General features: G+C 38.6%; 1 protein-coding gene across 3 annotated transcripts in view; it reads right to left on the reverse strand.

The window, feature by feature from the left end:
* The window catches only part of ST6GALNAC3 (ST6 N-acetylgalactosaminide alpha-2,6-sialyltransferase 3), a 558,688-nt gene that overhangs the window by 177,216 nt on the left and 366,510 nt on the right, over positions 1-14,962 (reverse strand). The window lies entirely within an intron of this gene.

The raw sequence follows: 14,962 nt of genomic DNA on the forward strand, positions 1-14,962 counted from the left end.
GCATTGAATCTATAAATTACCTTGGGCAGTATGGCCATTTTCACGATATTGATTCTTCCTATCCATGAGCATGGAATGTTCTTCCATTTGTTTGTATCCTCTTTTATTTCCTTGAGCAGTGGTTTGTAGCTCTCCTTGAAGAGGTCCTTCGCATCCCTTGTAAGTTGGATTTCTAGGTATTTTATTCTCTTTGAAGCAATTGTGAATGGGAGTTCACTCATGATTTGGCTCTCTGTTTGTCTGTTATTGGTGTATAAGAATGCTTGTGATTTTTGCACATTGATTTTGTATCCTGAGACTTTGCTGAAGTTGCTTATCAGCTTAAGGAGATTTTGGGCTGAGACAATGGGGTTTTCTAGATATACAATCATGTTGTCTGCAAACAGGGACAATTTGACTTCCTCTTTTCCTAATTGAATACTCTTTGTTTCCTTCTCCTGCCTAATTGCCCTGGCCAGAACCTCCAACACTATGTTGAATAGGAGTGGTGAGAGAAGGCATCCCTGTCTTGTGCCAGTTTTCAAAGGGAATGCTTCCAGTTTTTGCCCATTCAGTATGATATTGGCTGTGGGTTTGTCATAGATAGCTCTCATTATTTTGAGATACGTCTCATCAATACTTAATGTATTGAGAGTTTTTAGCATGAAGGGTTGTTAAATTTTGTCAAAGGCCTTTTCTGCATCTATTGAGATAATCATGTGGTTTTTTTCTTTGGTTCTGTATATATGCTGGATTACATTTATTGATTTGCCTGAACTTTTAAGATTATATAAAACTTAAAAGAAATATCTATTAGCCAGGCATGGTGAAGCATGCTTGTTATCCTAGCTACTCAGGACACTGAGGCAGAAGAATTGCTTGAACCCAGGAGGCGGAGGTCACAATGAGCCGAGATTGCACCACTGCACTCCAACTTGGGCAACAGAGTGAGACTCCGACTCAAAAAAATAAATAAATAAGAAAGAAAGAAAAGAAAAATGAAAAAAGAGACCATATAAATCTGTAGCAGTGTAGCTGTCATATATGAGTTTCTCATCTAATGGCATAGAAACAAGTCACAGTCATATAGCCGAATTGTACTGTGGTTTACAGTTAGTTCACAAAGTTTTTGTTTTTGTTTTTGTTTTTCTTTTTGGGACAGAGTTTCACTCTGTCGCCCAGTCTGGAGTGCAGTGGCATGATCTTGACTCACTGCAACCACACCCTCGTGGGTTCAAGCAATTCTCCTGCCTCAGCCTCTGGAGTAGCTGGGACTACAGGTGGAGAATAACTTCTGTATTTTTGGTAGAGTCGGGCTTTGCCATGTTGGCCAGGCTGGTCTCAAACTCCTGACCTCAAGTATTCTGCCCGCCTCAGCCTCCCAAAGTGCTTGGATTACAGGTGTGAACCACCACATCCAGCCATAAAGTATTTTTACATAAATAATTCTTTCAATTCCTAAGGTGGACATTCTACAGATAAGGGTAAAGAGGCTCTGAAAATTCAAGCAATTTTCATTTATAGAGGTAGTAAGTCAGACTAAGAGTCCAGGATATCTTAAAAAGCACAACAAAATGCTGGGGTAAAAGAGGAACAGAGTACTGGTTGAAAGTCAATACCTAGAGAATAGGCATGCAACTGTAGTCCTCTCCCAGAGAGAAGGCAAAAAATTTTTTCCCTCAGTACTTGAAATAAAGAGAGCAACAGACACAATGGAGAATTGGTTTTCAACTTGTAGCTGAAAGCCCCAAATCCATACACAGAATGGTGAGATCCTCAGCCTCCTGGAAGCAAGGGTTATGTTCCCAAGCAAGAGTATGAGGTGTTTTCTGAAAAAATTCAATGTCTCTCTAGAGAAAAACCTATATACACTAAATCAGGTATCCTCCAAAAGGGCTGGCTCAGCAAGACCAAGCTACAGTGAACATAACACCTTCCACTCAAACACATTTCAAAATCTGTCTTTATTTTTTGCTTTATTCTTAAATATGAATCAGCAGCAGAAGATGATCATAAATTGAGGGAAACTTCCAAAATGAAAGTCAAATGTCAAAAGAAACAGAAAACAAGGAAATAGAAAAAAAATGCATGCATAATATATGCAGAAAACAGAAAATAATGATAGATGTAAATAACAAAAGATATTGTAGCCATAAAATAAGAACAGGTTGTTATGAAAAAGAAACAATCTGAAAATGCAAAAGTAGTGTTGAAAATAAAAAAATTAACAGATGAGTATTAAAAAGTCAAATAATTGGAAGATATATTTAAGTAAATCTCCCAAAAAGTGGAATAAAAGGACAATGAGATGAATGTTTGTAAAAATGAAATCTAGAGAATAAATTCCTATTTAATACAAAACTAACAGTAGTTACAGAAACAGAACTGAAAAAAAAATACATAGGAGAAAATTATCAAGTAAATAATTCAAGAAAACTTTCCAGAACTTAAAAATGAATTCGAGACTCCATATTCAAACTGCTCACTGAAGACTAGCACAATTCATTTAAAAAGGCCAGTTTAAAAGAAGACCTGAGAAATTTATTGCAAAAAGATCATTGTCTAGGCACATAGTCATCAGGGTATCTAAAGTCAAGATGAAGGAAAGAATCTTAAAAGCCATGAGGCAAAAGCACCAGGTAACCTATAAAGGAAAACCTATCAGATTAACAACAGATTTCTCAACAGAATCCTTACAAGCTAGAAGGGATTTGGGCCCTATTTTCAGTCTCCTTAAACAAAACAACTATCAGCCAAGAATTTTGCATCCTGGGAAACTAAGCTTCATAAATGAAGGAAAGATATAGTCTTTTTCAGACAAAGAAATGCTGAGAGAATTTGTACTACCAAGCTAGCACTATAAGAACTGCTAAAGGTAGCTCCAAATCTTGAAACAAATCCTCAAAACACACCAAAATAGAACCTCCTTAAAGTACAAATCTCATAGGACCTATAAAACAAAAACTCAATTTAAAAAACACCAAAATTTCAGACAACAAATAACAGGATGAATAGAATAGTACCTCATATCACAATACTAACATTGACTATAAATGGCCTAAATGTTCCACATAAAAGGTAAAGAGTGGCAGAATGGATAAGAATTCACTAACCAAGTATCTGCTGTCTTCAAGAGACTCACCTGACACATAAGGACTCATCTAAACTTAAGGTAAAGGGGTGGAAAAAGATATTCCAAACAAATGAACACCAAAAGCAAGCAGGAAGAGCTACTCTTACATCAGACAAAACAAACATTAAAGCAACAGCAGTTTAAAAATACACAGAGAGGCATCATATAATGATCAAATGACTTGTCCAACAGAAAAATATCACAATCCCTAGAATATATGCATCTGACACTGGAGCTCCTAAATTTATAAAACAGTTACTTCTAGACCTAAGAAATGAGATAGACAGCAACACAATAATAGTGGGGGATTTCAATACTCCACTGACAGCACTAGACAGGTCATCAAGACGGAAAATGAACAAAGAAACGATGGATTTAAACTACACCCTAGAACAAATGAACTTAACAGATATTTACAGAACATTCTACCCAAGAACTACAGAATATACATTCTGTTTATCAGCACATGGAACATTCTCCAAGATAGACCATATGACAGGCCACAAAACAAGTTTCAATAAATTTAAGAAAATTGAAATTATATCAAGCACTCTCTCAGATCACAGTGGAATAAAACTGGAAATCAACTCGAAAAGGAACCCTCAGAACCATGCAAATACATTGGAATTAAATAACCTGCTCCCAAATGATTTTTGGGTCAACAATGAAATCAAGATGGAAATTTAAAAATTCATTGAATTGAATGATAATAGTGCCAAAACCTATCAAAACCTCTGGGATACAGCAAAGGCGGTGCCAAGAGGAAAGTTCATAGCCCTAAATGCCTACATCAAAAAGTCTGAAAGAGCACAAACAGACAATATAAGGTCACACCTCAAGGAACTAGAGAAACAAGAACAAACCAAACCCAAACCCAGCAGAAGAAAGGAAATAACCAAGATCCAAACAGAACTAAATGAAATTGAAACAAAAAAAATACAAAAGATAAATGAGACAAAACCTGGTTATTTGAAAAGATAAATAAAATTGATAGACCACTAGCAAGATTAACCAAGAAAAGAAGACAGAAAATCCAAATAAGTTCAATTAGAAATGGAATGGAAGATATCAAAACTGACAACACAGAAATATGAAAGATAATTCAAGGCCACTATGAACATTTCTATGCGCATAAACTAGAAAACCTAGAGGAGATGGATAAATTCCTGGAAAGATACAAGCCTTCTAGATTAAAGCAGGAAGAAATAGAAACTCTGAAAGAACGAATAACAGGCAGCAAGACTGAAATGGTAATCAAACAATTGTCAACAAAATAGAGTCCAGGACCAGATGGATTCACAGCTGAATTCTATCAGACATTCAAAGAAAAATTGGTACCAATCCTACTGACACTATGCCATAAGATAGAGAAAGAGAGAATCCTCCCTAAGTCATTCTATGAAGCCAGTATCACCCTAATACCAAAACCAGGAAATGACATAACAAAAAAAAGAAAACCACAGACCAATATCTCTGATGAACATAGGTGCAAATATCCATAACCAAACACTAGCTAACTGAATCCAACAGTGTATCAAAAAGATAATCCACCATGATCAAGTGGGTTCCATACCAGGGATGCAGGGATAGTTTAACATCCACAAGTTAGTAAATGTAATACACCACAAAAACAGAATTAAAAACAAAAATCACATGATCATCTCCATAGATGCAGAAAAAGCATTTCACAAAATTCACTATCCTTTTATAATTAAAACCCTCAGCAAAATCAGCATAGAAGGGACATAACTTAATGCAATAAAAGCCATCTGTATTTGTTTGTTTTCACACTGCTGATAAAGACATACCTGAGACTGGGTAATTTATACTGGAAAAAGAATTTAATGAACTTACAGTTTTGCATGACTGGGGAGGCCTCACAATCATGGCAGAAGGCAAGGAGGAGCAAGTCACATCTTACGTGGATGGCAGCAGTCAAAGAGAGAGCTTGTGCAGGGAAACTCCACCTTATAAAGCCATTAGATCTTGTGAGACTTATTCACTATCATGAGACCAGCATGTAAAAGACCTGCCCCCATGATTCAATTACCTCCCATCATGTCCCTCCCACAACACTTGGAAATTCAAGATGAGATCTGAGTGGGGACACAGCCAAACCATATCACCATCTATGACAAACCCACAGCCAACACAATACTTAACAAGGAGAAGTTGAAAGCATTTCCCTTGAAAAGTGTAACAAGACAAGGATGTCCAGTCTTACCACTTCTATTCAACATAGTACTGGAAGTCATAGCCAGGGCAATCAGACAAGAGAAAGAATTAAAAGGCATCCAAATTGGCAAAGAGGAAGTCAAACTGTCACTGTTTGCTTATGATATAATTGTATACCTAGAAAACGCTAAAGACTTATCCAAAAAGCTCCTGCAACTGGTAAATGAATTCAGCAAAGCTTCAGGATGCAAAATTAATGTACACAAATCAGTAGGTCTGCTATACACAAACAGTGACTAAGCTGAGAATCAAATCAAGAACTCAACCCTTTTTACAATAGCTTCAAATAAATAAATAAACTTAGGAATATACCTAACCAAGGAGGTGAAAGAACTGTGCAAAGAAAACTACAAAACATTGCTGAAAAAAATTATAGGTGACACAAACAAATGGAAACACATTCCATGCTGATGGATGGTGATATGATTTGGATGTGCCCCCACCCAAAACTTATCTTGAATTATAGTGCCCATAATCCCCATGTGTCCTGGGAGACACCCAGTGGGAGGTAACTGAATCACAGGGGCAGGTTTCTCCCATGCTGTTCTTGTGTTAGTGAGTAAGTCTCATGAGAAATGATGGTTTTATAAGGGCAGTTCCCTTGCACACACTCTTTTATCTGCTGCCATGTAAGACATGCCTTTGCTCTTCCTTCACCTACCACCATGATTGAGAGGGCTTGCCAGCCATGTGAAACTGTGAATCCATTAAACCTCTTTCCTTTCTAAATTACCCAGTCTCAGGTATGTCTTTCTTAGCAGCATGAGAATGGACTAATACAGATGGGTAGAATCAATATTGTGAAAATGACCATACCGCTAAAAGCAATCTGCAAATTCAATGCAATTCCCACAAAAATACAACCATCATTCTTCACAGAACTAGAAAAAACAATCCTAAAATTCATGTGGAACCCAAAAGGAGCCTTTCATAGCCAAAGCAAGACTAAGCAAAAAGAACAAATCTGAAGACATCACATTACCTGACTTCAAACTATACTATAAGGCCATAGTCACCAAAACAGCATGTTACTGGTATAAAGATAGGCATATAGACCAATGGACAGAATGTAGAACCCAGAAATAAAGCCAAATACTTACATCCAACTGATCTTTGACAAAGCAAACAAAAATGAAGTGGGAAAAGGACCCCCTATTTAACAAATGGTGCTGGGATAATTGGCAAACCACATGTAGAAGAATGAAACTGGATCCTCATCTCTTACTTTACAAAAATCGACTCAAGATGGCTCAAGCATTTATATCTAAGACCTGAAACCATAAAAATTCTAGAAGATAACATTGGAATAACCCTTCTAGACATTGGCTTAGGCAGACTTCATGACCAAGAACCCAAAGTAAATGCAACAAAACAAAGATAAATAGATGCAACTTAATTGAACTAAAAGGCACAGAAAAAGAAACAATCAGTAAACAGACAACCTGTAGAGTGGGAGAAAATCTTCACAATCTATACATCTGACAAAGGAATAATATCCAGCATCTACAAGGAACTCAAGTCAGCAAGAAAAAAGCAATCTCATCAAAAAGTGGGCTAAGGACAAGAATAGACAATTCTCAAAAGAAGATATGCAAATGGACATCAAACATATTTTAAAAAATCACTAATGATCAGAGAAATACAAATCAAAACCACATTGTGGTTTTGTGATGCCACCTTACTCCTGCAAAAATGGCCATAATAAAAAAATCAAAAAATAGTAGATGTTGGCATGGATATGGTGAAAAGGGAACACTTCTACACTGCTGGTGGGAATGTAAATTAGTACAGCCACTAGAAAACAGTATGAAGATCCCTTAAAGAACTAAAAGTAGAACTACCATTTGATCCAGCAATCCCACCGCTGGATATGTACCCAGAGGAAAAGAAGTCATTATACGAAAAAGATACTTGCATATGCATGTTTATAACATCACAATTCACAATTGCAAAAATATGGAACCTGCCCAAATGCCCATCAATCAATAATTGGAGGTGAGAGATAAAAGACTACACATTGTGTTCAGTGTACACTGTTTGGGTGATGGGTGCACCAAAATCTTAGATATCACCACTGAATAACTTATATATGTGACCAAACACCACCTGTTCCCCTAAAACCTATTGAAATCAAAACAAATAAATTAATTAAAATAAATGAATAAATAAGGCAATCTGACAAAAGACTGTTACACAAAATATATAAAGAACTATTAAAACTCAATGATAAAAAGTTAACAACCCAATTAAGATACACAGATAACAAATAAGCATATGAAAAGATGTTCTATATCATATGGCATTAGGGGATTGCAAATTAAAGTAACAATGAAATATCATGACATACCTATCAAAATTGCTTAAATCCAGAAGACTGACAACATCAAATGCTGGTGAGGACGTGGAGCATGAGGAACTCTCATTCATTGCTGGTAGGGATGCAAACTTATACAGCTATGTTGAAAGACAGTTTGATGGTTTCTTACAAAGCTACACATGCTTCCACAATTGTATTCTTTAGTATTTACCCAAATGAGTTGAAAACTATGTCCACACAAAATTTTGCACATGAATGTTTGTAGCAGCTGCATTCATAATTGCCAAAACATGGAAGCAACCAAGATGCCCTTCAGTATGTGGATGGATAAATAAACTGGCATATTCAGAAAATAGAACACTGCTCAGTGATAAAAAGAAATGAGCAATAAATCAAGGCATAAAAAGACATGGATAAACCATAAATGCATATTACTAAGTGAAATAAGCCAACTGAAAAAACTTAACATACTATGTGTGTTTGCATTAGTCCATTTTCACAATGCAGATAAAGACATACCTGCCAGGTGTGGTGGCTCACGCCTATAATCCCAGCATTTTGGGTGGCTGAGGAAGGCAGATCACAAGGTCAGGAGTTTGAGACCAGCCTGGCCAACATAGTGAAACCCTGTCTCTACTAAAAATACAAAAATTAGCCAAGCATGGTGCCGCAAGCTACATGGGAAGCTGAGGCAGGAGAATCCCTTGAACCCAGGAGGTGGAGGTTTTGGTGCTGAGATTGCACCACTGCACTCCAACCTGAGCAACAGAGTGAGAGTCCATAAAACAAAAAAAGACATACCCAAGACTGGGTAATTTATATAGGAAAAAGCTTTTAATGAACTTAGAGTTCCACATGGCTGGTGAGGCCTCATAACCATGGTGCAAGGCAAGGAGAAGCAAGTCTTACGTGAATGGTGGCAGGCAAAAAGAGAGCTTCTGCAGGGCAACTCCCCTTTTTAAAAACATTGGGTCTTGTGAGACTTATTTACTATCACCAGAACAGCATGGGAAACTGTGCTCCCGCAGGGAAAGACCTGCACCCCATGATTCAATTACCTCCCACCAGGTCCCTCCCACAACATGTGGTAATTCAAGTTGAGATTTGGGTAGGGACACAGAGCCAAACCACATCATTTCACCTCTGGCCCCTCCCAAATCTCATGTCCTCACATTTCAAAACTAATCATGCCTTCCCAACAGTCCCTTCAAAGTCTTAACTCATTTCAGCATTAACTCAAAAGTCCATAGTCCAACATCTCATGTGAGACAAGACAAGTCCCTTCTGCCTATGAGCCTGTAAAATCAAAAGCAAGTTAGTTACTTCCTAGATACAGAGGGGGTACAGGCAATGGGTAAATACAGCCATTCAAAAGGAGAAATTGGCCAAAACCAAGGTGCTAAAGGCCCCATGGAAGTCCCCAGCAGGGCAGTGAAATCTTAAAGCTCCAAAATGATCTCCTTTGACTCCATGTCTCACATCTACCAGGTCACGCTGATGCAAGAGGTGGGTTCCCATGGTCTTGGGTAGCTCCACCCTGTGACTTTGTGGGGTATAGCCCCCCTCCTCTCTGCTTGCACTGGCTGGCGTTGAGTGTCTGTGGTTTTTCAAGGCACATGGTGCAAGCTGTAGGTGGATCTACCATTCTGGGGTCTGGAGGATGGTGGTACTCTTCTCACAGCTCCACTAGGTGATGCCCCAGTAAGGACTCTCTGTGGGGGCTCCAACCCCACATTGTCCTTTCACACTACACTAGCACAGGTTCTCTACCCCTGCAGCAAACTTCTGCCTGGGCATCCAGATGTTTCCATACATCCTCTGAAATCTAGGCGGAGGTTCCCAAACCTCAATTCTTGAGTTCCGTGCACCCACAGGCTCAACACCACATGGAAGCTGCCAAGGCTTGCGGCTTCCACTCTCTGAAGCAACTGCCCAAGCCGTACATTGACCCCTTTTAGCCATGCTGGAGCAGCTGGAACACAGGGTACCATGTCCCTAGGCTACACGGGGAGGGGGGGGTGACCTGGGCCTGGCCCACGAAACCATCTCCTCCTCCTAGGGTACTGGGCCTGTGATGGGTGGGGCTGCTGTGAAGACCTCTGACAAGCCCTGGAGACATTTTCCCATTGTCTTGGGTATTAACATTCAGCTCCTTGTTACTTATGCAAATTTCTGCAGGGCTTCAATTTCTCCTCAGAAAATGGCATTTTCTGACAATTTTCAGCATTGTCAGGCTGCAAATTTTCCAAACTTTTGTGCTGTTTCCCTTTTAAAAATGGAATGTTTTTAACAGCACCCAAGTCACCTCTTGAATGCTTTGCTGCTTAGAAATTTCTTCTGCCAGATGCCCTAAATCATCTCCCTCAAGTTCAAAGTTTCGCAAATTTCTAGGACAGGGGCAAAATGCCACCAGTCTCTTTGCTAAAATGTAACAAGAGTTACCTTTGTTTCAGTCCAGTTCCCAACAAGTTCCTCATCTCCATTTGAGACCACTTCAGCCTGGATTTAATTGTCCATATACTTATCAGCATTTTAGTCAAAGCCATTCAACAAGTCTCTAGGAAGTTCCAAATTTTCTGACATTTTCCTGTCTTCTTCTGAGCCCTCCAAACTGTTCCAACCTCTTCCTGTTACCCTGTTCCAAAGTTGCTTCCACGTTTTTGGGTATCTTTTCAGCAGTGCCCCACTCTACTGGTACCAATTTACTGTATTAGTTCATTTTCATATTGCTGATAAAGACATACCCAAGACTGGGTAATTTATACAGGAAAAAGGGTTTAATGGACTTATAGTTCCACGTGGCTAGGGAGGCCTCTCAATCATGGTGGAAGGCAAGGAGGAGCAAATCAAGGCTTACAGGGATGGCAGCAGGCAAAGGAAAAGCTTGGGCAGGGAAACTTCCATTTTTAAAACCATCAGATCTCATGAGACTTATTTACTATCATGAGAACAGCATGGGAAAGACCTGCTTCCATGATTCAATCACCTCCCACTGGGTCCCTCCCACAACATGTGGGAATTCAAGATGAGATTTGGGTGGGGACACAGTCAAACCATATCAGACTCTAACTAACTGTATGACATTCTGGAAAAGGCAAAGCTAAGGAGATAGTAACAAGATCCATGGTTGCCAGAGGTTAGTAGGAGGGAGGGCTGAATAGGCAGAACAGAGACTTTTTAGGACAATGAAACTACTCTTTATGATACTATAATATTGATACATGTGACCACACATTTGTCCAGATCCTTAAGAAGTACACCACCAAGAGTACATGCTCACATACACTTTGCATGCTGGGTGATAAGGATGCATCAATGTAGGTTCATCAATTGTAGCAAATATACCACTCTAGTAATGGATGTTGATAATGGGGGAGGCTATGCATGTGGGGATAAGGGTATATGGGATAATGCTGTACTTGCCTTTCAGTTTTGCTGTGAACTTAAAACTGTTGTTAAAAAAAGAAGCTTATTTAGAAAAAAGAACAATATCATCTGAAAAAAATATTTTCAACAAAATAAATGTAACCATAGCATATTGTTGGCTGTACAAGGAATAATATTTATACAGTTATAAACACTGAACTTTTGCTTTAACCAAAAATTTGATAAAGCTATATTGGGAAGACTGAAAAAGAAGGTGTTGAGAGACATGAGAGAGATAAATTCCCAACTGCATCACAGGAATTTCATAGATAATGTCTAAAATTGAAACGGCACAGAAGTATATGTATATCATTTAGAACCATGGGCATAAATAGTATCAGCTAAAGGACCAAGAAGTGATTGCTGCCAAAAGTAAGAATAAGACATGACGAGGGGTGAAGTGGGCTGCTACTTAAAACAGATTTTTAAGTACATGCATGCATTATTTTCATAAAAAATAAAAGCTAGTTTTAAAAAGAGCTTTATGGTGTCCTATACTAGAAGATCAAAGAAATTTTGATGTAACTGGCACAGTAAGATACTACGCAGCCATCAGATACCATATCACAAAATATATGCATGCAAAATAAAGAATTTTCACAAAATATTGCTGGAAGAAAATAAAAGCATGTCACAATAGTACATATTGTTTCGTTCTGTTTGTGTAATGCACACCCATACACAGTGTATTTATACTGTGAATACATGGTCCCTGCTCTCAAACAACTTCTAATTCAACACATACACATAATAGTTTTAACATGATGTATTTGTTAATAGGATGCAGGGTTTCTCAAACTTGAGTGTGCATCAGAATCACTGTGAGGGCATATTTAAATAAAGATTGTAGGTCTGCATCCCAGTTTCTGATTTAGCAGATTTGGGGTGAGACCTGAGGATTTGCGTATCTATCATGTACCCAGGAGATGCTAGATGCTGCTACTGCTGATCTGGGACTACACTTCCAAGAGCACTAAGATTGTTATATACAGAGTGTTTGGATACACTTGGCCCAGCATGGGAATCAGGGAAGTCTTCTTAGTAGAGACACTCCCAAGTTGCATGGTAAGTGGTTCTCAGTAGTCTCTGAAGTTGTCACAAAGTCATAAAACTACTGACAAATGTTAATGGAAATTCTTGATTTACCAGTTATGAGGTTGCACATACTAACCACAAACATAATGTTTCCTTGCTTTAGACTAGAACTTTCTAGTCAGTACTGGTTATTTCAGACAAATCAGCAGCTGTGCTTGGCATTTTTATATGTCTTTGATTAAGGAAATGGACAAATGAGAAAGTTATTGCATATGAAATGTAGATTGATGACCAAAATCTTCCAAGCTAGGGATGGCTGGGAGGGTACAGAGTAAGCCTGGGGCCGTTGCAAGGGAGTCCTGGCTCAGTCTAACAAGGAGAGGACATACAGTTGCAATCTGGCTACAAGAGAGCAGAGAGGGTTCCTTAATGTTACTCTTCTCACTGTTAGAAGCTGTTCCTCTGTTCCCTTCTCCAGAGAAGAAGCAACTATGGAAAGTGGAGAAGGGCTTACCTCAGTGGCTCCCTACCAGAGTCCAGACACTGTCCTAGGTACTCAATGGTGTCTGACATGCAAAGGACATCCCTAGGTACTTAGGATGTTAAGGAAGCACCAGAAAAAGTAATCTCTACTTACAAGTTGGCCAGTTAGTTTCTCATTTATTCTTTTTCACGTTTTAATTTTCTTCTTAAGGACAAAACCAAAATGAGTTCTCCAGTTTTGTTACAGTGTTTCATGAACTTGCCTGTTGTTTACTGTACTCTGTGGCTAGCACAGTGTCAGGTCCAGAATTGGTACTGAGTGAAAATTGTTAAGTGAATGTCTAGACCAGTGTTATAGGAGCCATCTGGGAGAATTTGAGAACACATGTAGAGTACAGAAAAAAATTTCTTTACTCCAGCCTCAGAAAATTGAGAAAGGATTTTCTAGTATCCCTTAATCTAACTCTGAGGCTCTATAGTTTGGTGCACTTTTAGAAAGATAAATGTGGAAGACCGTCTGCCATGCCAGCAGCTATCAGTTTTCTCACTGGGAGAGGAGAAACTCAGAGTGTAGGCACAGTAAACCCAGGTAGTTGACCAAGTCTGTCATAAATTAAAACTTGATCTGTAGAAAGGTGCCAACTTCTTGACTTCTAATTCTGTGAGAAGTAAGAGGTCAATTCCAGTTACCTGAAACCTTGCTTCCAACTACTCTAATGAAAATGTGTGTTGAGAACACATAATTGGAAACACTATTTTCTGCACTAACAGTTATTAGAATGCCAAATGGCACCCATTATAGAGTTTCCTAGAGAGTGAAAGTAAACAGTATTTATGTGAAGTACAATTCTCACCATCTCTCTCAGGTGGGAACTTGAGTTCTTTGTCATGCCTAAGGCAAGACTAGAAGGCTACTTTCTATCATAATATCTTAATTTTAAAATTATTTTCTTTTGAAATCATAAATAATTTTTATAGAGCTTCATATTGTGTGCTTTAAGAACTTGAAAAATTTCAAGAAAGCAGAATCACAGTCTCCTTCACACTTTAGCCAAATACTTTTTGGTTTAGGATTCTTGATGAGGGCAAGGTAGAAAAGGAGGAAGATGCTTAGGAATTACAAAGGGCCACAAGTTCCCTGCTCCAGTCAACAATTCTGAGAAATCCTGCCTTGGACCCTGCAATAGCATCTTGCAGACAGGAAGCAGACTCCTCCTAGCTCTGGGCTGAATGAACCGATAGCGTCCTCACTCTTAAGGCCGAGTAGGATCACACTGTTTATCTTAAGCTGTCCCTAGAACTGTTTGAATTCATTAGAGGTCTGCCTTTGGCTTTGGTTTGGCCAAGATACTTGGATCTTCTCATTGAAAAGTTTATCCATAGATAACACGGTGGCTCATGCCTGTATTCCCAGCTACTTGGGAGGCTTAGGTAGAAGGGTGGCTTAAGCTCAAGAGATTGAGGCTGCTGTGAACTATGATCCACCACAACTGCACTACAGCTTGGGTGACAGAGTGAGACCCTGTCTTTAAAAAACAAAACAAAACAACAACAACAAAAAAACAGAAGAAGAAGTCTATCACTAAATGTGATGGAATAAAACCAAGTTTGGTGCTCCTCCCAGACTTCAAAAATGGAGACTTCAAGGAAGACAAATCTTGAAGAATAATAATTGTGAAACTGTAGATGTCAGAAAACACAGAAGGAAGTTACAGAAAGCCAGTAATTTAAAGAGTGAAAAGTAAAGATTTTAAACACAGTAGGAGACCATTTTGATCTTCCTTATCAGTCCTACGTGTGAGAAAATGAGGGCTGTATCCAGCAGGAGTCTGATGGAGGAGGAATAGCTAAGTTGTTTCTACTCAAATCTCTGAATCTTAAATTCCATTACAAAATACATATTATGATTGGCAGTAACATTCTGTTAATGAAAACCAAAGCAGGGGTCTTAAAGGGACTATGCCAAGGTGCCCACTAAGCCAGGTACCTTGTTGTTCAGTGGTATGAGTCTAATATGCCAGGCAGGGTACAAATCAGTGGGTTCTTGTCAAATAACACATCTGTTGCCGGGAACAGATGGAAAAAGTAGGATGTGTTCTTGGTTGATTGAGAAAAAGAAGTACCTAATACTTTTTTCCATCATGACTCACTAAATCATGAAATGAATTATATCACAGCACAAATACATTGCCACTAGGATGTGTACAAAGTAAAATTTAGTATAATCAGCTCTGAACTGTCATGCTAATGAAAGCCAACAGTGATGCAGATATTCCAAAAGAGTGGAAAATCAGAAAATCATTTATGTTTGGTGATAGCAGATACAGCATTACTTGGGAGGCATCAGGTTTACC

This window comes from Pan paniscus, chromosome 1 (assembly GCF_029289425.2).
Source record: "Pan paniscus chromosome 1, NHGRI_mPanPan1-v2.0_pri, whole genome shotgun sequence".
Taxonomy (NCBI): Eukaryota; Metazoa; Chordata; class Mammalia; order Primates; family Hominidae; genus Pan; species Pan paniscus.